This window comes from Schistocerca piceifrons, chromosome 7 (assembly GCF_021461385.2).
Source record: "Schistocerca piceifrons isolate TAMUIC-IGC-003096 chromosome 7, iqSchPice1.1, whole genome shotgun sequence".
Lineage (NCBI taxonomy): Eukaryota > Metazoa > Arthropoda > Insecta > Orthoptera > Acrididae > Schistocerca > Schistocerca piceifrons.
The window spans coordinates 86,315,181-86,337,079 of record NC_060144.1 but is presented as its reverse complement, the minus strand read 5'-3'; the positions used below and the strand labels follow the sequence as shown (position 1 = coordinate 86,337,079).

The 21,899-nt window shown below is 43.1% G+C and overlaps 1 protein-coding gene and 1 non-coding gene across 2 annotated transcripts in view; one reads left to right on the top strand and one right to left on the bottom strand.

Moving 5' to 3' along the window:
• Positions 1-21,899, bottom strand: part of LOC124805453 (gonadotropin-releasing hormone receptor-like) — a 605,403-nt gene that overhangs the window by 311,103 nt on the left and 272,401 nt on the right. The gene's annotated exons all lie outside the window — the stretch shown is intronic.
• On the top strand, positions 6,659-6,733 carry Trnap-ugg. The gene has a single exon. It is a non-coding gene; the product is annotated as a tRNA-Pro (tRNA).

Here is a 21,899-nt window from a genome sequence, read left to right as displayed (position 1 = left end):
ACAGAGTAGCCAACCTAAATAGACAAAAAGCGAACTGTCAAGTGCAATGTTTCGCCGGCGGGGGTATACATAGCAGTATTTAATACGGCTATTAAACGGTGGTGGGCTTTTTCTGTCCTGTAAGACCGTGCACGGAACGTAGTAATCTAAGGGATACTGAATGATACTTTTGATTTTCTTCCGTTTGTGCACCGCATCTCCGTCTTCACCATCAAATATTTTGTGCTGACTATTCATATACTCTGCAGATTCTATCCTGCCACTCTTACTGACCAAAATATATTTTCGTACCTCTCTTAATATTCCCTGCAAAACCCGTGGTCATAGTTGCTATCATAACCTTATAGTCACGGATACCTTCCTCTTCGCCAAGACATTCAGAAGTATGTCGTACGACTCCCTGTCTCTGGCACCAGTTGCGATAGCATGACACTCCCAATCTACGTACAACTGGCTAGTTGCAGTGCAGGCACTAATATTTATTTATTTATTTATTTATTTCATGTTCTGTAGATCCAGTTAGTGAGTCAATCACAAGGATATGTGTGGTGTGCGTACTGTAAGACCTTCAGTACACACACCATCAGATTATTTGACTTGTCGTTCTAACGAAGTAGGCGAGTGTCAGCAATATGTCTCGTTGTCTTATTGTGGCGTGTTTATCTTCTGCCGTTAGGTCAAACGATAGAAATGCCACTTGCACGCTTAGAGTAGCAGATGGACGGTAACCAACTTTAAACAGAACTTGATTAATTTTCACACACATTTATTGAAATGGCTCTGAGCACTATGGGACTTAACTGCTATGGTCATCAGTCCCCTAGAAATTAGAACTACTTAAACCTAACTAACCTAAGGACATCACACACATCCATGCCCGAGGCAGGATTCGAACCTGTGACCGTAGCGGTCGCGTGGTTCCAGACTGTAGCGCTTAGAACCGCTCGACCACTTTGGACATTTATTGAAATAATAACAAGCATAAAAATAACTTAACTTGGTTCTGGATGCTATTTACAATTGACAATCTGAAGTTCCTTTGGTCTTGGTACGTTAATCTTATTCTCACATTTCTGGTACTTGACAAAGTGTCTATGCATTTCTCTTCATGGCTATGTACAGGAATATGATAATCTTATTAGGCGCAGACTGAAATTTGACTACAGACTAATGCAGACTAATGCAGACTGACTAATCGGAGGTCTGTACACTCGTTATAATACCTAGCACGTTCAGGTATCACTGCGCGAGTGTGATCCGGGAGGAGAAAAGGTTCTACATTAGCAGCAATCTCATTGGCTGCGTTACATGTTAACACGCGGATCGGTGGAAGCAGAATTTGGTCCGTCTCTATGGCAGTGCCATCTCGTAGTGCGGAGACGACGAGCGCGGCGCCTGTGCTGTTGTGCTCAGCGGGGCGCGCTCTAGTGGGAAAGTTGTGTACGCGCTGACTACGCAGAACTATGTACACAACAATATGGAACGTGTCAAATTGTACAGGTTCGAATTTAAACTTACAATAAATACAACGGAAATTCAATGCCAAACTGTACATAGTTTAAGTAAGACATACTATAAATACAGTAACAGATACAATGTCAGCTAGATAACATAACAACCATTGAACAGAAAAAGGACTTTCAAATAAAGGTTAATGATAAGAGCAAAAAGTTAAATCAGATATTAGGCCTACAAGAGTAAATACAGGTGCAGCCAATTTGTTGTTACAAAAAATGTGCTAATGCTCAAATGCACAATAAAATCAATTGAACTACTTCTAGAGACAATACGTTTAGTGATGGTATACATTTTCTTTCAGATATTCATCCACAGTATAAAAAGATTTCTCTGTCAGGTAATCTTTGAGAACTTGTATAAATTTTGGCAGTTCTGTATGAACACATTTGATATGTAGCGGTAGAGCATTGAACAGCTTAATGCTGGAGTAGTAAACTCCTTTTTGTACCAGAGTGAGACGTTTCGTTTCGAAATGTAGATTGTTTTTGTTTCTGGTGTTAGAGCCATGGAATTTACTGTTGTCTTGGTAGATAGAATAATTTTTGCACACAAAGGTCAACAAGGAAAAAATATACTGTGAGGCAGTTGTTAGGATACCTATTTTCCGAAACAAGTGCCTGCAAGAGTGTCTTTGATGGACCCCACACATTATTCTGATTGCTTTTTTTTTGGATGCTGAAAACTTTTTTTGCATCCAAAAAATGCTTTGCATTTGACAACTTTTCGCTTCCTGGAAATACACTGCCAGAAATATGTGCAGCATCTAGACTCTGAGGAAGGAAATGGAAGCGTCCGGCAAAATTACATCCAGATAATTTTGCCGCGGACGCCGCTGTCTGGAGCGGCGGGTGCGTCATATTTCATCCCGGCAGGCAGCGATGAGCGAGCCGGAAGGCACGGCGGTGTCTGCCAGCAACGGACGGTCCTGTCCGACCGGCAGGGGGGTCAGAAATCCGATATTTACGCACCGGCAACTGGACTGCCGTAAATAAGCGCAAACAGCGCTACAACTCTGCTACTGCAGCTAATAAAAAACTGCGATTCCATACTCAACTACGCCAACTCACTCTCACGCATTAATTTACATGAGGCTTTCGTTCGATTATTGTCGTCGGTTTGTCATGCACAACACGCATACACAAGCGTCCATTCCATAAGACATTACTGTGAAGTGTACGAGAGTGCATTAGCTTCTACAAATACTTGCTCACAAGGGAACCTCCCCATCGCACCCCCCTCAGATTTAGTTATAAGTTGGCACAGTGGATAGGCCTTGAAAAACTGAACACAGATCAATCGAGAAATCGGGAAGAAGTTGTGTGAAACTATGAAAAAAAAGTAAAATATACAAACTGAGTAGTCCATGCGCAAGATAGGCAACATCAAGGATAGTGTGAGTTCAGGAGCGCCGTTGTCCCGTGGTTAGCGTGAGCAGCTGCGGAACGAGAGGTCCTTGGTTCTAGTCTTCCCTCGAGTGAAAAGTTTACTTTCTTTATTTTCGCAAAGTTATGATCTGTCCGTTCGTTCATTGACGTGTCTGTTCACTGTAATAAGCTTAGTGTCTGTGTTTTGCGACCGCACGGCAAAACCGTGCGATTAGTAAACGAAAGGACGTGCCTCTTCAATGCCTCTCTACTAATCGCACGGTTTTGCGGTGCGGTCGCAAAACACAGACACTAAACATATTACAGTGAACATAGACGTCAGTGAACGAACGGACAGATCATAACTTTGGGAAAATAAAGAAAGTAAACTTGTCGCTCGAGGGAAGACTAGAACCACGGACCTCTCGTTCGACAGCTGCTGACGCTAACCATGGGACCACGGCTCTCCGGAGCTCACACTGTCCTTGATGTTGCCTATCTTGCACATGGACTGCTCAGATTGTTTATTTTGCTTATTTTTTTCATTGTGCCGACACAAACTCTTCCCCTTTTTCTCGATTGATCTGTGTTCAGTTTTTCAAGGCCTATCCACTGTGCCAACTTATAACTAAATCTGAGGGGGGTGCGATGGGGAGGTTCCCTTGTCAGTACCGAGTTCAGAGTGTTACGAGGGTTTGCAAAGACAAACAACTTTATGTATCAAATGAAACCCAAAGAAAGAAAATCAAGTTCGTATAATCTCCAAAGCATTGTTCTCAACAGTTCTTGTAAGGGTTAGTCATAGAGTTTTAATCATCACCTAAAAAATATGAAGTTACGTAATTATTATTTTTACATATTTGCAGGTAATCATCTATATTCTTGTTATTCATCGAATTTACGGGCCACGGAATCCTATGGCGCCACTAGAGGGACCAAAACAAAATAAAGAAACGTACTACGGTGCTGTGGCAGGATAATTTCATTGAGTGCGAAGATTAGAGACATTTACCTGCAAATACATACAAATAATACACGAAAGAGCCAAAGAAACTGGAACACATGACTAACATCGTGTAGGGCCCCCACGAGCACGCAGAAGTGCCGCAACACGACGTGGCATGGGCTCGACTAATGACTAAAGTTGTTCTGGAGGAAATTGACACCGTAAATCGTCCTGGACTCTCCATGAATTCGTAAGAGTACGTGGGGGTGGAGATCATCTCTGATCAGCACGTTGCAAGGCATCCCAGATATGCCCAATAACGTTCATGACTGGGGATGGTTGGTTGGTTGGTTGAAAAGGGGGAAAAGGGACCAAACTGCTTGGTCATCGGTCCCCATGAGTGGGTAGTTTAGTGGCCTCCGAAAGTGTTTAAACTCAAAAGAGCGTTTCTGCAGCCACTCTGTAGTAAATATGGATGTGGGGGAGGGGAGGTCGCATTGTCCTGCTGAAATTGCCCAAGCCCGTCGGAGTGCACAGTAGACATGAATGGATGCAGGTGATCAGACAGGATGCTTACCTGTCAGACTCGTATCTAGAAGTACGAGCGCTTCTACATCACTCCAACTGCAGATGCTTCATACCATTACAGAGCCTCCACCAGCTTGAACAGTCCCCTGTCCACATGCAGGTTCCATGGATTCAGGAGGTTGTCTCCATACTCGTACACGTCCATCCGCTCCAAACATTTTGTAACTAGACTCGTCCGACCAGGCAACACGTTTCCAGTCATCAACAGTGCAATGTCGGTGTTGACGGGCCCAGGCGAGGCGCAAAGGGTAGACGAACGGGCCTTCGGCTCAGAAAGCCCATATCGGTGATGTTTCGTTGAATGGTTCGCACGCTGACAATTCTTGATGGTCTATCACTGAAATCTGCAGCAGTTAGCGGAAGGGTTGCACTTCCGTCACACTGAACGACTCTCTTCAGTCGTCGTTGCTCCCGTTCTTGCAGGATCTTTTTTCCGGTGGCAGCGATGTTAGAGATTTGATGTTTTACCGGATTCCTGATATTCGCCGTACACTCGTGAAACGGTCGTACGGGAAAATCCCCACTTCATCGCTACCTCGAAGACACTGTGTCCCATCGTTCGCGCGCCGACTATAACACCACGTTCAAACACATTTAAATCTTGTTAACCTGCCATTGTAGCAGCAGTAACCGATCTAACAACTGCGGCAGACACTTATTGCCTTATATAGGCGTTGCCGACCGCAGCGCCATATTCTGCCTGTTTACATGTCTCTGTATTTGAATACGCATGCCTGTACCAGTTTCTTTGGCGCTTGAGTGTAATTAAATGTCTTTGTAGGTTTTAGGTGAGAATTAAAATTGTGTGACCACCCCTTACAAGAACAGTCGAGCAGAATACTTTGGAGACTACACAGAATTTGGGAGAGAACTGCTACTGATTGATTTAGTTTGTCACTGGGTAACGTGTAGAGGGAGCGGACGGCGAGGTTGTAGAACGAGGGTGATACGCAGAATGCTAGATCGGTCTGCTGGAGCCAAGAGAGTTTCTGTTTTGCGTCACGTATTGCACGTCATGACTAAATCTCCGCAATGCTAAATGCCTGGCTGCTGTGTGTTCCAGCGACACAGTTAGGATAGAAATGGTTATGCCTGGCTTGGCGCCCAGTAACCTCTCCCAAGGGCTGCCCTATACAAGCGCGTTGGTTGCCTAGGAACACAATGGGAGCAACGATAATGTAGTCTGGTGTGCTCACTGTCCAACGAAATTTATTAGATCAGTTCTATCGTTTGTACGTGTGACGTGCGGTAAATGATGCAGACAATGAACTACTAAGCTTTGGACCTACTGTCAGTCATTTTCAGATACCTTTTCTATTAAATATGTTATGTTCCGTTACTCAGGGCTGCAGTCTACACTCAGATTTACATCTGCACTCCGCAAGCTACCACCTGCTGCGGCACGGGGTTACAAGACGTCCCACATTTATCTCCATTTCCTCTATTGTTTTCTGCTCATGGGTGGTGCAAAGAAAGGTACACAGGTTGTTGGTACCCCTTTGTATACGACCGGTTTATGTAATGCTAGCTTCGTAACTATTATGCGGGACATAATACTGATAGAAGTAACGTTTCTTTATTCTCTGAGTTTTGAGAGTAATTCTCATCCAATTGTTGAGTTTTCTGCTGGAGTCTGTTAAACGTTCCTGCGACGCTTCGAGCAGAATAAACCCGTGACGAAGCCCCATGCCCGTATTCCAATTTTCACATTTTTGACGTTCATACAACTTTTGAAACGTCCCAGACAGATAAAAAATGCTCATCATTTGCCCAATGGCACTTTCGAGACAATAAAATGTGGGTTTCAGTTCTGAATATTGTCAGTGAAGGCAGGACTTCGTTATTTTTCGTCATTTCGCTTGACCTTAAACCATTTTGAAAATATCTCCTCTCTGTTTATCTTCAGCCCTATAGAAAACGTACTTACATGGATATACTTATATGGATATAGTTCTGGCGATACCGGCCGTGACCTTCTTCTTCTGTGCTGATGCACACATACTACCCGAACTCTTACGGGACTTGAAGATGTCATCCGCAGACGGGGACGAAACGTTGGGAATTGAGGCAAAATTCATCAACCGACCAGGGCATAACAGCCAGGATAATCATAATGGACTTGGTAAGAATGTCTTCCACGAGTAATGCGTGTGTTGGGTAGGGGCACTACGAATGTAGTGTGTGGACATACAAGGTGCGAATATGGGTCTCGCGGGAGACGTGCAGTCGCACTATCCTCTGTGCCCTCGTTGGCTCAGATGGCTAGAGCGTCTGCCATGGAAGCAGGAGATCCCGGGTTCGAGTCCCGGTCGGGGCACACATTTTCGCCTGTCCCCGGTGATATAAATCAACGCCTGTCAGCAGCTGAATGTATTAATATAATTCTAATTTCGCCATAGAATACGAGTTATGACATTCCCTACGGACGTATCTGATCTAAGCAGTGGCGCGGAACTACACTGAGGACACAAAATCGGAACACTGAAACATAATTAATACACAGTAACGGAATTTCGGGAATATATTTGTCTAGGTAACATATTAAAGTAAATCGCAAGATTAATGTAAGAGCGAAGTAAGGCATTGAGAATGTGAATGCTGGTACTTTAATAATGGGTGTAATTGCTAGAATGATGAATGGAAGCATGCAAACGTGCATGAATTGTCTTGCACAGGTACCAGATGTCAGTTTGTGGTTGGTCAATAAAGGGTCTTGTGAATGACGCTGGAGTTTCCGTCCGATGATGTCCAGAATGTGCTCGATTGGAGACAGATCTGGTGATCGAGCAGGCCAGGGCAACATGTCCAAACTCTGTTAGAGGACGAGCGTTGGAGACGTCCGCTGGAATACTGTTCGTGAATGGCAGTACAACAGGTCCAATCAGAAGACTGACAAACAGATTTTCAATTAGAGTGCGTGGGACAACCACGATGGTGCTCCTGCTGTAATATGACATCGGATCCGTGCCGATAACTCCAGATGCAGCTGCAGCCTGTCTAGCACGCAGACAGTTTTGTTTCAGGCCCTCAGCGGGCCTCCACCTAATCACGGCCATCACTGGTGGGGTGTCACCGCCAGACACCACACTTGCTAGGTGGTAGCTTTAAATCGGCCGCGGTCCGGTAGTACACGTCGGACCCGCGTGTCGCCACTGTCAGTGATAGCAGACCGAGCGCCACCACACGGCAGGTCTAGAGAGACGTACTGGCACTCGCCCCAGTTGTACAGCCGACTTTGCTAGCGACGCCACACTGACAAATACGCTCTCATTTGCCGACACGATAGTTAGCATAGCCTTCAGCTAAGTCAATTGCTACGACCTAGCAAGGCACCGTATTCAATTGATATTGAGATTCTATTAATGTATCATCAAGAGTTATGTTCTACAAATGTGGATTAAAGTTAAGTATTCCAGAAGCTACGTACTTTTCTTTATAGCATTCATTACGTATCCTGTTTCAGACCTCACGCCAGCCTGCGTGAGTTTATGCTCGTGCCTTTCGGCTTCCTCTCATTGTGTCTAGGGTGTCTTGCCTAGACACAACATATATGGCGACGAAGATTTAACGGTCGTATTGCTCTAATTTACTTGTGTCATGGCTTCGCCACAATCTCCAGATGTACTGTCCGAATTTTATCGCTTGCAGAATCAGCAGACGCAGGTGTTATTGGATGCCCTTGGACAGCTCATCCAGGGTCAACGTGCAATGCAAAAAGATGCGGCAGCCGCCGCTTCACCGCTCACGCAGCCACAACACGCAGTTGCACCACCTTTTCGCCCGTTTGATGTGGCACTGGAAAGCTGGACGGAGTGGTCACGCCAATTTGGATTCCATCTCGCCGCCTACAGAATTCAAGGTAATGAGCGGCAGCCTCACTTATTATCATGTGTCGGCATCCAGACGTACCGTGTGATAGTGAAATTGTTTCCCCGACGCGACGTAGCAACTCTGTCCTACGAAGAAATTTTGTCTGCGTTAGATGCATATTTCAAGGAATCAGTCAATGTAGTTGCATGAAGGTATACGTTCTTTCGTACAAAACGTACGGCCGGTCAAACTAATCGGGAGTGGGTTGCAACTTTGCAAGGCCTTACAAGGGATTGTGCTTTTGAGTGTGAATGTGGACTCCCTTATTCAGATACCATGGTACGTGATGCAATTGCACAGAACGTTTCTGATGTTCGTATACGGGAGCAAATTTTGAAACTAGTCAATCCTTCCCTTCAACAAGTGATAGACATATTGGATAGGCACGACACACTTGACTTTGCTCAGGCATCATTTTAAACTTCGCCAGCCGTGTGTCACGTTAACCGGCCCGCCGGGCGCGCTGCACGGAACAGTAAACAGCCCTCGCGCATGTCCGCGCAGCCACGTGTCCCGCGCCAGCACGCAAATGCGGTGCTAAAATCATGCCCGCGGTGTGCAACCAGACATTCGCGTGAGAATTGCCCGTCACGCCAAGCTATTTGCTTTTTCTGTAATAAAAAAGGACATGTTCAGAGTGTTTGCCAGAAAAAGCTCAGATCGGACACTCACAACCATTCCAGGCCCTTTGCTTCGCGCCGAAATCGAACCAAGAATACTCAGGCTCGTGAACCTTCGCCCATGGAAATTCATGTAGTTAATTCCACTCCGCCCAGTGCCACTCTCTCTAACAGTGACTGTGTTCGTCCCACAAATGGTGTGCGTCGACGTCGCCGGAAATCACGTCAATTAGCAAAGTCGGCTGTACAACTGGGGCGAGTGCCAATACGTCTCTCTAGACCTGCCGTGTGGTGGCGCTCGGTCTGCTATCACTGACAGTGGCGACACGCGGGTCCGACGTGTACTACCGGACCGCGGCCGATTTAAAGCTACCACCTAGCTAGTGTGGTGTCTGGCGGTGACACCACAACTGGCACCGAGGCAGAACCAGCTTTCATCAGAAACGCAATACACCTGAACCCTGTCCTCCAATGAGCTCTCCCTTGACAGCACTGAACTCGCAAACGGCGATGGTTTGTGGTCAGTGGCATGCACGTTACTGGGTGTCTGGCTCGGAGCTGCCTTTGAAGTAACCGATATGTATCAGTTCTTTGTGTCCTTATGGTGCCAACGGGATCAAATTGCTCCTGCAGACGAAGTACGATGCGTCAGAGCCATACGCCGAACCCGATGGTCTTGCCTCTCGATAGTGCCAAGGGAGTCTGGTCTCCTTGCCATCGTACACTCTCGTGACCACCGCTGCCAGTATTCATGTACAGTGGCTACATTTCTGTAGTAACGCTGAAGGAACATCCAGCTTCCCGTAGCCCCATTACACGACAACGTTCAGACTCGGTCAGGTGTTGATAATGGCGTCTTTATCACCATACAGGCACTCTTGACCAACATCAGCTCACCACATCCTATCTCAAACTAACGCTCACGACCGTTGCCGTATGTGTTTAACCCTTTATAGGACAAAACGTTTTTTCTGAAAATTTAAAAGGTAATATTTTTATTGCATCCCATTTGACTTACATAGGCATGTAATACACTTAGAATAATTTTATGTTCATTTGTCTTGGAACTGAAAGGAAGAAATAGGTGGTTGATATACAGACCACTATCCATTTTGGGTGGGGCTTAGACTACTGTGGATGGTGGTCATTTAAAAGACCACCTTCTTATATCTGGTACAGATAAATAAAAACATGGCATTCTGAATGAAAGTAAGATACAGTTTATTAACAAATGTACTGAAGTACAAAAACTGAACACATTTCACTATTCAAACAATACAACATTAGCAAACACTATGAAATACAACAAATTCCAGTGGTAAACATGTTATCTAGAATGAAACGGGTGAAAACATGGAAGGCAAAGCGCAACTTTGCATTCCTTGCATACAATACTACTTCTTTCGGGTTGCTTTTTTGTGCTACAGTGAGCACACCTTCTGCTTGTACCCCTCTGTGGCAAATGTGCCCCTACATTCATTACTATCTGTGGATTCACGTTTGAAACATTTTTGCCCCTAAACTTTGTTTTTGTGATAAAAACTTTCGGGGAAGTTTGTGGCCCACATGTCTTCCTGCTAGAAAAAGTTACAATTACCTCATTGGCCAAGATACTGCGGAAATTTAGATGTGGCAGTGGCCTTCCATTATAAGACTGTGCCATTTTTTCAGTCTCATAATAAAGAATGAAGGAATTGACAACTGCAGCATCCAGAAAGTAACAGAATAATTTTATCCACCACTTTTTGATTTCCATGAAACCCTGTAGGCAGACATCAGTTGATCAAATTTATCAACCCCTCCCATGTAGCTATTATAGTCAGCGATAGCCTTGGGACACACTATACTTTCCTTTTCACCCTTCTTGTTTCTCCTAGACACTTGACACATGTTACTAGGGTTATGCATGTTGCTCCCAAATACTACTGATTTTGTACCTCTGCCTTTCCATTTTGTTATAGAAATATCATCTTTCATAACAGAGTCATGCTGTCCTAATTTCATATGCTTGTCAGCTTTCAATAACATTTTAGGAAAATATGTTCTATTTTGAAGCATTGTTCCACAACCAAATGTTCCTCTAGTCAATAATTTAAAAAGCAATGGTAAATTAGTAAAAAGTCTGTCAAAAAAGCGGCGGTACCATAAAAACTGGAATCGTTTTGAAAGTGACAAAACAACCTTCTCACCTAGAGAACCTTCTTTTTTGAATTCAGATTTTCCTTCATTCACTTGAAAAGATAACATGTACCCTGTAACACTGCAGGCTGCAACCCAAATTTTAAATCCTCGTTTTGTAAGCTTCATTGGCATATACTGCTTTCGGGAAGCCCTACCTTTGAAAGCCACTATGCTTTTATCAATACTGATTAATCGGCTCGGTCTAAAAGTTTTCAAAAAAATTTGGTTTAGATGGGTAAGAAGTGGATGAAGCTTATAAAATTTGTCATACCCACATTCTCCCTTTTTTGGCAGAACTTAAGCTACTCTGTTTACAAATAAATTGGGATCAGATGACCAGTAATGTCTTATGCTAGGAAGTCTGTGCAAACCCATTATATGAAGTACAACAAGGAATGCTTTCAATTCAGCTGTGGTCACATTTAGATCAGTACCTTTCTGATTAGCATAAAGGTTAGATTCCCTGACAATATGTTCTAAGATAAAGATAGGAAAAAACTGCGAGAATAAAACTGTAGGAGATTCTAAATTCACTTCAATGTTTGTTCCAAAACCCTGTGAATAATTTACTGAATTGTATATGGCAGGATTAGTAATGTTTTTTGATAAATTGTACTGCATGGTAGGCCTAACATGAGCATCGTCACGTTGATCCTCTTCTGCACTTTCGTCTTCATCCTCATCACTTTCAGGGATTACACATGTTCGTTGAGGTGGTGGAGGAATGAAATCACTACAAGAGTCATGGGATGAATTATCTCCATTGCTTATATTAGTGGGATGAGTATTTGTCAATACGTCGTCGGCATCCGAATCACCTCCACACTCGGAATCAACAGCCTGATCATCGCCTATCAAACTCTCGAAGTCTTGTGATGACATCTCTTCCAATACACGAAATGTGAAGGTGTTCTTAGTTCTGTGCATCTCTAATAATAAAATGCGAGGTTATGTCAGTTTACGTTTTGTCATTGTGCATTTGCTAATAATTTGTTAGCCAGACACTAAAACTGGCTTATATATATTGTAAATTAATTGCATATTATCGGGGTATATCGTAAATATTGCATAGTCTCTCGTACGTATTTGATAAAAGAGCACTTTTACGAAAATGTAATAAACGACACTCAAGTTTTGCTTCCACGCTCTCAGTTATCTCTGTATTATTACGTGTAGTCTCTATTTAGGTACATAAAACGTATATACAATGTAAAACACGTAACTATTAATTCAATAAATGTCATACATACCTTATATTTTAACAAATTCTCACATTAATTGCGCCTTCAGTGGGACGATTTTCTCTCATACACACAAAACGCCAGCAAAGATACTCCTCACGTGGACAGTGGTCGCCTAGCCAACCATCATTTCAATAAGAATGTTCTACCAACCTCAGCAAACAAAAAGTGGTCGCTTGAGAGTACACCATCCACTTAGCAACACCTGATGCATCTTTAAGGGTCATTTTTCTATAGAAAACTTACACGGTTTCGCACTTATGGTAGGTGGACAATATATCGACCACTATCCTATAAAGAGTTAAAGCAAACCTCATCTGCATTCTCATTACGGCGCTGCTGTCGCCACTACTATACGACTGTCGCGAAATTTGAATAGACATTATCTATCAGATGTAGAAACACGTCTACCAACTTTACTTTATGGCGCACAACTCCTCCTTCGTGTTGCGATTTTTCTTCCGTCAGTTTGTGTCCAAGGCAAGTCACAAATCGAGTGAAGATATCAACGGTGGCAGCACAGTCTACAGTCTGTCCATGAACAGAGCAAGCTCTCACACGGCCGCTGCAAGCAAAATCCATCTTTATTCCTCCACACGACATTTTCAGTACCCGAAAAAGTCATACAGGCGACAGACGGACATATTCCACTATAACACAACACATGGACGTCAGTGACATCGGTCTGCAGGCCTGGGCCGGCCGAAGTGGCCGAGCGGTTCTAGGCGCTATAGTCTGGAACCGCGCGACCGCTACGGTCGCAGGTTCGAATTCTGCCTCGGGAATGGATGTGTGTGATGTCTTTAGGTTAGTTAGGTTTTAGTAGTTCTAAGTTATAGGGCTGCAGGAAAAATGTGAAGACATCGAAAAAGATATGATTGTCGGAAGGACAGACTCAGCATACAGTAAAGTCAAAACAACCTTTGGTGACATTAAAAGCAACGGTGGTAACATTAAGAGTGCAACGGGAATTCCAGTCTTAAATGCAGAGGAGAGAGCAGATAGGTGAAAAGAATACATTGAAAGCCTTTATGAGGGTGAAGATTTGGCTGATGTGATAGAAGAAGAAACAGGAGTCGATTTAGAAGAGATAGGGGATCCAGTACTAGAATCGGAATTTAAAAGAGCTTTGGAGGACTTACGGTCAAATAAGGCAGAAGGGATAGATAACATTCCATCAGAATTTCTAAAATCATTGGGGAAAGTGGCAACAAAACGACTATTCACGTTGGTGTGTGGAATATATGAGTCTGGCGATATACCATCTGACTTTCGGAAAAGCATCATCCACACAATTCCGAAGACGGCAAGAGCTGACAAGTGCGAAAATTATCGCACAATCAGCTTAACAGCTCATGCATCGAAGCTGCTCACAAGAATAATATACAGAAGAATAGAAAAGAAAATTGAGAATGCGCTAGGTGACGATCAGTTTCGCTTTAGGAAAAGTAAAGGGACGAGAGAGGCAATTCTGACGTTACGGCTAATAATGGAAGCAAGGCTAAAGAAAAATCAGGACACTTTCACAGGATTTGTCGACCTGGAAAAAGCGTTCGACAATATAAAATGGTGCAAGCTGTTCGAGATTCTGAAAAAAGTAGGGGTAAGCTATAGGGAGAGACGGGTCATATACAATATGTACAACAACCAAGAGGGAATAATAAGAGTGGACGATCAAGAACGAAGTGCTCGTATTAAGAAGGGTGTAAGACAAGGCTGCAGCCTTTCGCCCCTACTCTTCAATCTGTACATCGAGGAAGCAATGATGGAAATAAAAGTTCAGGAGTGGAATTAAAATACAAGGTGAAAGGATATCAATGATGCGATTCGCTGATGACATTGCTATCCTGAGTGAAAGTGAAGAAGAATTAACTGATATGCTGAACGGAATGAACAGTCTAATGAGTACACCGTATGGTTTGAGAGTAAATCGGAGAAAGACGAAGGTAATGAGAAGTAGTAGAAATGAGAACAGCGAGAAACTTAACATCAGGATTGATGGTCACGAAGTCAATGAAGTTAAGGAATTCTGCTAACTAGGCAGTAAAATAACCAATGACGGACGGAGCAAGAAGGACATCAAAAGCAGACTCGCTATGGCAAAAAAGGCATTTCTGGCCAAGAGAAGTCTACTAATATCAAATACCGGCCTTAATTTGAGGAAGAAATTTTTGAGGATGTACGTCTGGGGTACAGCATTGTTTGGTAGTGAAACATGGACTGTGGGAAAACCGGAACAGGAGAGAATCGAAGCATTTGAGATGTGGTGCTATAGACGAAAGTTGAAAATTAGGTGGACTGATAAGGTAAGGAATGAGGAGGTTCTACGCAGAATCGGAGAGGAAAGGAATATGTGGAAAACACTGATAAGGAGAAGGGACAGGATGATAGGACATCTGCTAAGACATGAGGGAATGACTTCCATGGTACTAGAGGGAGCTGTAGAGGGCAAAAACTGTAGAGGAAGACAGAGATTGGAATACGTCAAGCAAATAATTGAGGACGTAGGTTGCAAAAAAAAAAAGTTATAGGGGACTGATGACCTCAGCAGTTAAGTGCCATAGTGCTCAGAGCCATTTGAACCATTATTTTGTAATCCTGCTTATCGGTCTCAGTTCCCTTCTTCTTTGCTGTTGCGAACTTCACTTTCTTCTTGTCGTGTGCGGTATTCCGCTCCTCCAGCGACTGACGACAGACTGCTGCTAGAAGACAGGTTCTTTCTTCCGCTTTTCCATGTAGAATTTAACAACAATTCTGTCACTTCCAGCAGCCGTTTCTCTATCCAGCGCCTTCACACCTTTCCCAATTCCGCAGCACCTTTTATTGTATGGTTCTTACAGATATGCGATGATGTTAATCATTGGAAACTCTTATTCCGTTTGAGGGTGAATCACATTTTATGCCCTCATGGTGGGCTGACACTGTCGTTCATGGGCCGGACGTCTAAAATCGAAGACTGGTAATAGGCCTCTTCAGTAATTATAGTCAGTGATCATTTTCAAAAGAAGCCTGTTCCTTCCTATTCGGTTTGAAACAGACAAAGATAAAAAAAAGGAATGAGAGAGACGTTCTGATTAGCTCGCTTATGGTGCGGCCTGTTTCCCTGACTTGACTTCTTTGCCGGGCAGCCTAATCGTGAACGCAGTAGCTTTCGTATCGTCGCCGCTGTTTGTTCCAGGTGTGCTGCACTGCACAACCTAGCGCCGACCAACTGTCGTGAATGTAAACTTATAGCTGTGGAACAGATAGCAAAGAAAGCCGCACTAAAATCTATTTTCCAATTGGCTCAGAAGGATCAAATGTAGGAGACATGTGATACAAGAAAGCTAAGAGTCCATGAGTTGTTGCATTTATTACGCGATTTCAAAGCATAAGCGGATAAATTTAGACTCAAAGATAATTTACAGTGAAGGAAATGCATGGAAATGACCCAATGATAAGTACAATTCATGTCGTCAAATGCTAATTCCATCAAAGACATAATAACATATGCACGATTAAGTTTACGATCCATTTCAGTGTTAGACTAACACTAGAAGTAGAAACTTACACTTTTCAAAAAATATTTGCCTTTTCCAGGAAAGTTAATCAGATACAAAACGATACTGAAAAAATATTTGATACTTTAATATACATAACTACCTGAGTATCTGGCATTTCTCAGCTATGTATTTATTCCAGTCATCCATTTGTCCATCTCCTCCTTCCGTGTCTCTCCGTAACTCCCTCCTTCCCCCTTCATCTTTCAAACTCCGTTTTTCCCCCTTGCTGTCCAACTCGCCTACACCTCTCTACGCCCATCTCCTCCGTCCTTACTCTCTGTTCATATCCTCGTTCTCTTCTCTCCGTCCATTTCCTAATACCACTCTCGCTCTCGCTCTCTTTGAGTCTGCTCTTTCCCAATCTCTCTGTCCATTTGTATCTACCCCTAATATGCACGACACGAAATGCATACAGACGTCCATCACTTGCTACATTTTTGCTGTTGACACAGAAACATTTCTGCGGCAGGCACAACATTTTAATTTATTATCACTTTAGTAGTAACTACATTAGCAAGAATTTTTGCAAACTGTATCCACATCTACCACTCGATATATCTATAAAACTATATGACTATACGACGCGTACTTCTGGAGGTATGGCGTCATAAATTTTGAGATACATGAAAAACGTGATTTTACTGAAACAGAGACCAAATTACCCAGATTATATGTATCAAGTGTTTGATAGCAAGAGGATTTTGACTACGTACAACGAACATTAAACATAATTTGAAATCTTTTCTAAATTTGTTACTTAACGTCAAATACGAGGGTAATCCCAAAAGTAAGGTCTCCTATTTTTTATAAGTACATAGACCTGTTTATTTCTGCAATGGTTTACATCAGTTTACAGCTTGAACAATTACTTACTTTTCGACATAATCACCATTTCTGTCGATGCATTTCTGTAGACGCGGTGGCAGTTTTTGTATGCCCCTGTGATACCAGTTCGCCGCCATGCTGTTCAGAAAGTTATGAACCTATTCGATCAGCTCGTCGTCGGAGCTGAATCGCTGGGACCACAATTAACGTTGACAGGTACTGTGAGACTCTGAAAAAACTCAAACGGGCAATTCAGAACCGGAGAAAAGGAATGTTGAGCAAGGGCGTATACATTCTGCATGACAACGCTCGCCCACATATCGCTCGGCAAACCGTTGGTTGCTCTCCTGCAACAGTTTCAGTGGAACATAATCACCCACCCACCCTCCCGCCCTTGGCGCCCAGTGACTATCACCTGTTCCCTAGGTTAAAAGGACATTTGGCCCGAAAGCGATTCAGCTCCGACTATGAGGTGAAAGAAGAGGTTCATAACGTCCTGAACAGCATGGCGGCGAGCTGGTATGACAGAAATGGTGATTATGTCGAAAAATAGCTAAATGTTCAAGCTGTAAACAGACGTAAACCCTTGTAGAAATAAACAGGTCTATGTACTTATAAAAAATAGGAGACGTTACTTTAGGGATTACCCTCGTATTTAACACATTATCTTATTTGTAAAGTAATCAGCTTTTGAAACTATTTTCTACATGGGACTTACATTCTTTAAGTCTTCCTGCAATGAGAATATTGTTTTTCTTTCCTTTCGTAGGTCTACGACGAGAAATGTAAAAACGAAAAAACAAATTGAGTGTTGATCTCGCAGTGAAATTTCCTAAATCACTGAGCAGCTGACATACAGCGAGCATTATGTTAATGTCAGCATAATACAATTATGAACACAGCTGAAACTAACTGTTACGAACCACGTCCAAGACAAGTTACATGCATTGTGCATCTGGCAGCTTGAAACTTTAATTTCAAACCCGTAAAACGTATGAGAAAGCTTACTTCACCGTATCAGCAAGGCCAATGCCTTTTCGATCGAATACGTTGACGAATAGGTTCAAAGTAACGTTGGCAACCTTTCAGCATACGATATCATTTCTTGACATGCAAAGCGCGGAAATGGTTCACTCGCTTATTCAGAGAAGCAACAGAAATTCAGAAGGGGAAAAAACCTGTTGTTCACAGGAACAATTTCGAGAGTTAAATCTTACAATTTGTCCCACCGACGTGACATATTTCACAAGTTACCAGGGCAAAATAGTGTAATTAGCAGCAAGCGAAGCACCTTTAGACGGAACGTCACGTTAGACATCCGCCCACAATCTAAATTTCATTACTCTGCTAGCAGGAAGGCTCCCTGCTCTTTGAGCTCACGCAACTGAGGCTGCAGTGTAGCCTTTAACCTTTGCTTCATTTTCTTACATTACTGGCGCATACCTTTCAGCCTGTTGGAAAATATCGTGTTGCGTCTTGCTTCCACGGAAGGCGCCGCTACCGCCTCCGCCGCTGGCGCTGCCGCCGCCGACGGCATCGACTGACGCAGGAGTGCCTAGTGAGCAAACCCTAAGACAAAAAACGAGTGACCACGAAAGAATTATCCTAATGGTAAGGAGGTCTGTAGATGAGATGTAAATATACAGGCAAACAAATGATTACAATTTCAGAAAAATTAGACGATTTATTCAAGAGAAAAGGCTTCACAAATTGAGCAAGTCAACAACGCGTTGGTCCACTTCTGGACCTTAAGCAGGCAGTTATTCGGCTTGGCATTGATTGACAGAGTTGTTGGATGTCCTCCTGAAAGATTTCATACCAAGTTATGTCCAACTGGGGCGTTAGATTCTCAAAATCCCGAGATGGTTGGAGGACCCTGCCCCTTAATGCTCCATACGGTACGTTTCAAACTAGGGAGAGAAGTGGCAAAATTGTTGACCAGGGGTGACTCATCACCGAAGACAATTCCACTCTAGTCAATGAGATTCCGAGCCGAAGATATGTCTAGAGACAGCGGTTGAATAACAACGTGACTGTCGCTTACCATATGGCCGTACAACAAGGACTGATAGTCAGGTGTGTTATTTCTTTCCATAGCAGGACCCCTTTGGTTGTCATCTACAGCACCTTTGCAGCACAGCCGTTAGTTTACCATATTCTACGCCCGGTTTTGTTGCCATTCCTGGCAAGCCACTCTGCGCTGCAAGATAATGCCGCCACCCGTACACGGCGAAAGTTTCTACTGCTTGCCTTCGTGCTTAGCAAACACTACCTTGACCGGCAAGGTCGCTGCATCTCTCCCCAATCGAGAACGTTTGGAGAATAATGGGCAGGACCTTCCAACCATCTCGGGTTTTTGACGCTCTGATGCGCCATCTGTATAGAATTTGGGCACGGTATTCCTCAGGAGCACATCCAACAACACTATCAGTTAATGGGAAGCCAAATAACTGCTTGCATAAGGGCCAGACGGGGATCGACGTGTTATTGAGTTGCTCAATTTGTGAAGCACTTTCTCTTCAATAGATCATCCAATTTTCCCGAAACTGATGTCACTGTATTTCACATCCAACCATTTCCATCCTTCTCGGCAAATTCTTCCGTGGTGGTTCGTTCTTTTCTTTTTTCCTTAGACTTGGACTGTGGCCCTCACTACGCGCCTGTGATAGTACATCAGTGTTTTACTCTGACTGTGTCTATGCATTTTTTTTCAAATTTTTATTAAAAATGAAATTCTTCCAGCTTGACTTAAGATTTTTTATTTACTTCGCTACTAGTTTCGACGTTTCGTCAACGTCACCTTCAGGCCCGTACATTTTGATGAAATCAGTTGTGTGTGGCTCGAAGTGTACGGACCTGAAGATGGCGTTGACGTAACGTCGAAACTAGTAGCGAAGTAAATAAAAAATCTTAAATACGTGTTGATGAGTGCAGTTACATAGACGCATGGAAAAGTAATAACCCTTGGTGCCAACAGGATGTAACATAAATATTTACTGTAACATAATCTAAAATTGACTAAACGCCAAAAGAAAGAAAAAAAGCCCAAATACTTTTAGTTTCATTTTAGGCCTAACATTTCATTAAATGTCAGTAATCGGTACGCTTGCGCCAGCCTTCGCTGTCTAGGGGTCGCAGGTTCGAATCCTGCCTCGGGCATGGATGTATGTGATGTATAGAGGAATTTCATTTTTAATAAAAATTATACCAGCTGTGTTCCACCTTTATAAATTTTAAATATGGATGTACGAAGATTTTTTTGTTCAGTTCGCTTATTGCATCGTTTGCACACGGTTATTATGACTTTCGTTACGCCATGGACTTAGTTTCTGTCTAGTCGTGTACTTTATGAACTCTGCTGTCATCGTCTGCAGGAAACTCTTTGTTCAACCGGTATCTCTGTCACAGACAGTGCAAGTGATCATAAACTGTGATCTACTTACGCTGAGGGATAGAAAGATGACTGTGCAGACTTCCTTTTTCCTCGGTGTTTCACTTAACCGAGATACTGCTACACACTTACACATTCTGTTCTTTTCTATAGTTGTCTTTCACCAAGTCTAGGGAGCTTGCGATATCTTTTGTGGCATACCTTTGACTCTAGTACCTCAAGCCACGCAACAAGACGCACACTGCATCCAGACTGCTGTCTCCTCAGCCACATGGCGGAATCAAACGGCTGCAGTTCTCGGAACCTTCGGCGTTCCCGTAATTAATGTTCCTCCACGCGGCAAAACTGTCAAGTTCTCTCAGCATGAGGATACGTGCGGCACGCACGTGCGCGTGTGATCCGGAGTAACAACAGATTTATCCTCTCCACCAAAAACAGACATTCATACGCTGGTTTACAAAGTATGCAAAACAATTTTAAAGAACCTCATTCAAACATATATTTAAAACTTTCCTCCTAAAACACAACAGTTTCTAAAACACGCATTTACAACATAAGGATTCCATTTTCCGTTATATTTAGTACGTCGTCGTTCTTAATGTGATAAAACTGAGGAACGTAAATCTAACTTCAGAAGTATGCCAAGTGGTCGCTATATAAAAAAGCTACTTGCCAAGGTCAGAATATTCGTCAGGGTGGTCGCAGACGATGCTGCTGTTCATATAAACTCTGAACAGCAAACTTTTGTAGCGGAATGTAGGAAAACCTACAAAGGATCGACGACTGGTAAAATGACATGTAGTTGACTCTAAACGTAAATAAATGTGACGCAACTCACACAGAAAGGCAAAGAGATCCACAACCGTATACGCTAATGGCGATAAATCACTGGAGAGACTACAGCCGTATTACTGTGTAACTGAAGTATGTAGAAGTAATCCTCCGCAGCGATTTAAAGTGGAACGTTCACATAAAACTAGTTGTAGGAAACCGGTGCCAGTTGAGACTCCTTGCAAGATTTCTTAGGAAATTTAATTCGTCCACAAAACGTAATTATAGAAATAGCTATCTGTCTTAACAAAACATCACTTCCTTCTTTGACGCCTATAGATGTTTCGGTGTGGTTTCCCTACGGCAGCGGAATCTTCCCATTTCTTGTCGGATGTTTCATGACTATACATATACATTAATGACTATCGTATTAATATTCACAACATTATTAATAAAATATACATCGTAATAACACTACCGACCATCGTGTAGCTGTGTTTCGTCTGCAATACGGCTGACGTTTTGCTCCAGTTTGTGAACTGCAAACAATCAGAATCTCCCCATAGTATACCAGGGGAAAAAAGTCCTATCGGAACACGAAATGACTAATTTTCTCCCGTTTATTAAAAGACTTTGACTGGAAAATGGACTACCAAATGCCTCATTCTGCCTTCCTCAGCACCTTTTAAAGTTTCCTGAAAATATTCCAGCTCTTTTTAACATGAAACTCACCTCACACTCCCACAAGCTCCCCTAACTGCAACTGACCCATACCCACTACCCTCGTCGCAGTAAATCGCTCACACCCATCCACTACCACGCCCCCTTTCTCGCTCATTCATTCACCGCAACTCACTGTCATTATCTCTTGGTGTCTCTCTGTCGCTGTCTCTTTTTTCAGAGCCACAGTCTCCTTTTTTCTGTCCTACTAACACTGTCGTTTTTGGCTTTCACTGTCTCTCTTACTGCTGCTGTCTCGTTCACTCCTTTACACTACTGCCGTCTTTTTTCACTGTCACTATTTCTCTCTTTCTCATTGTCG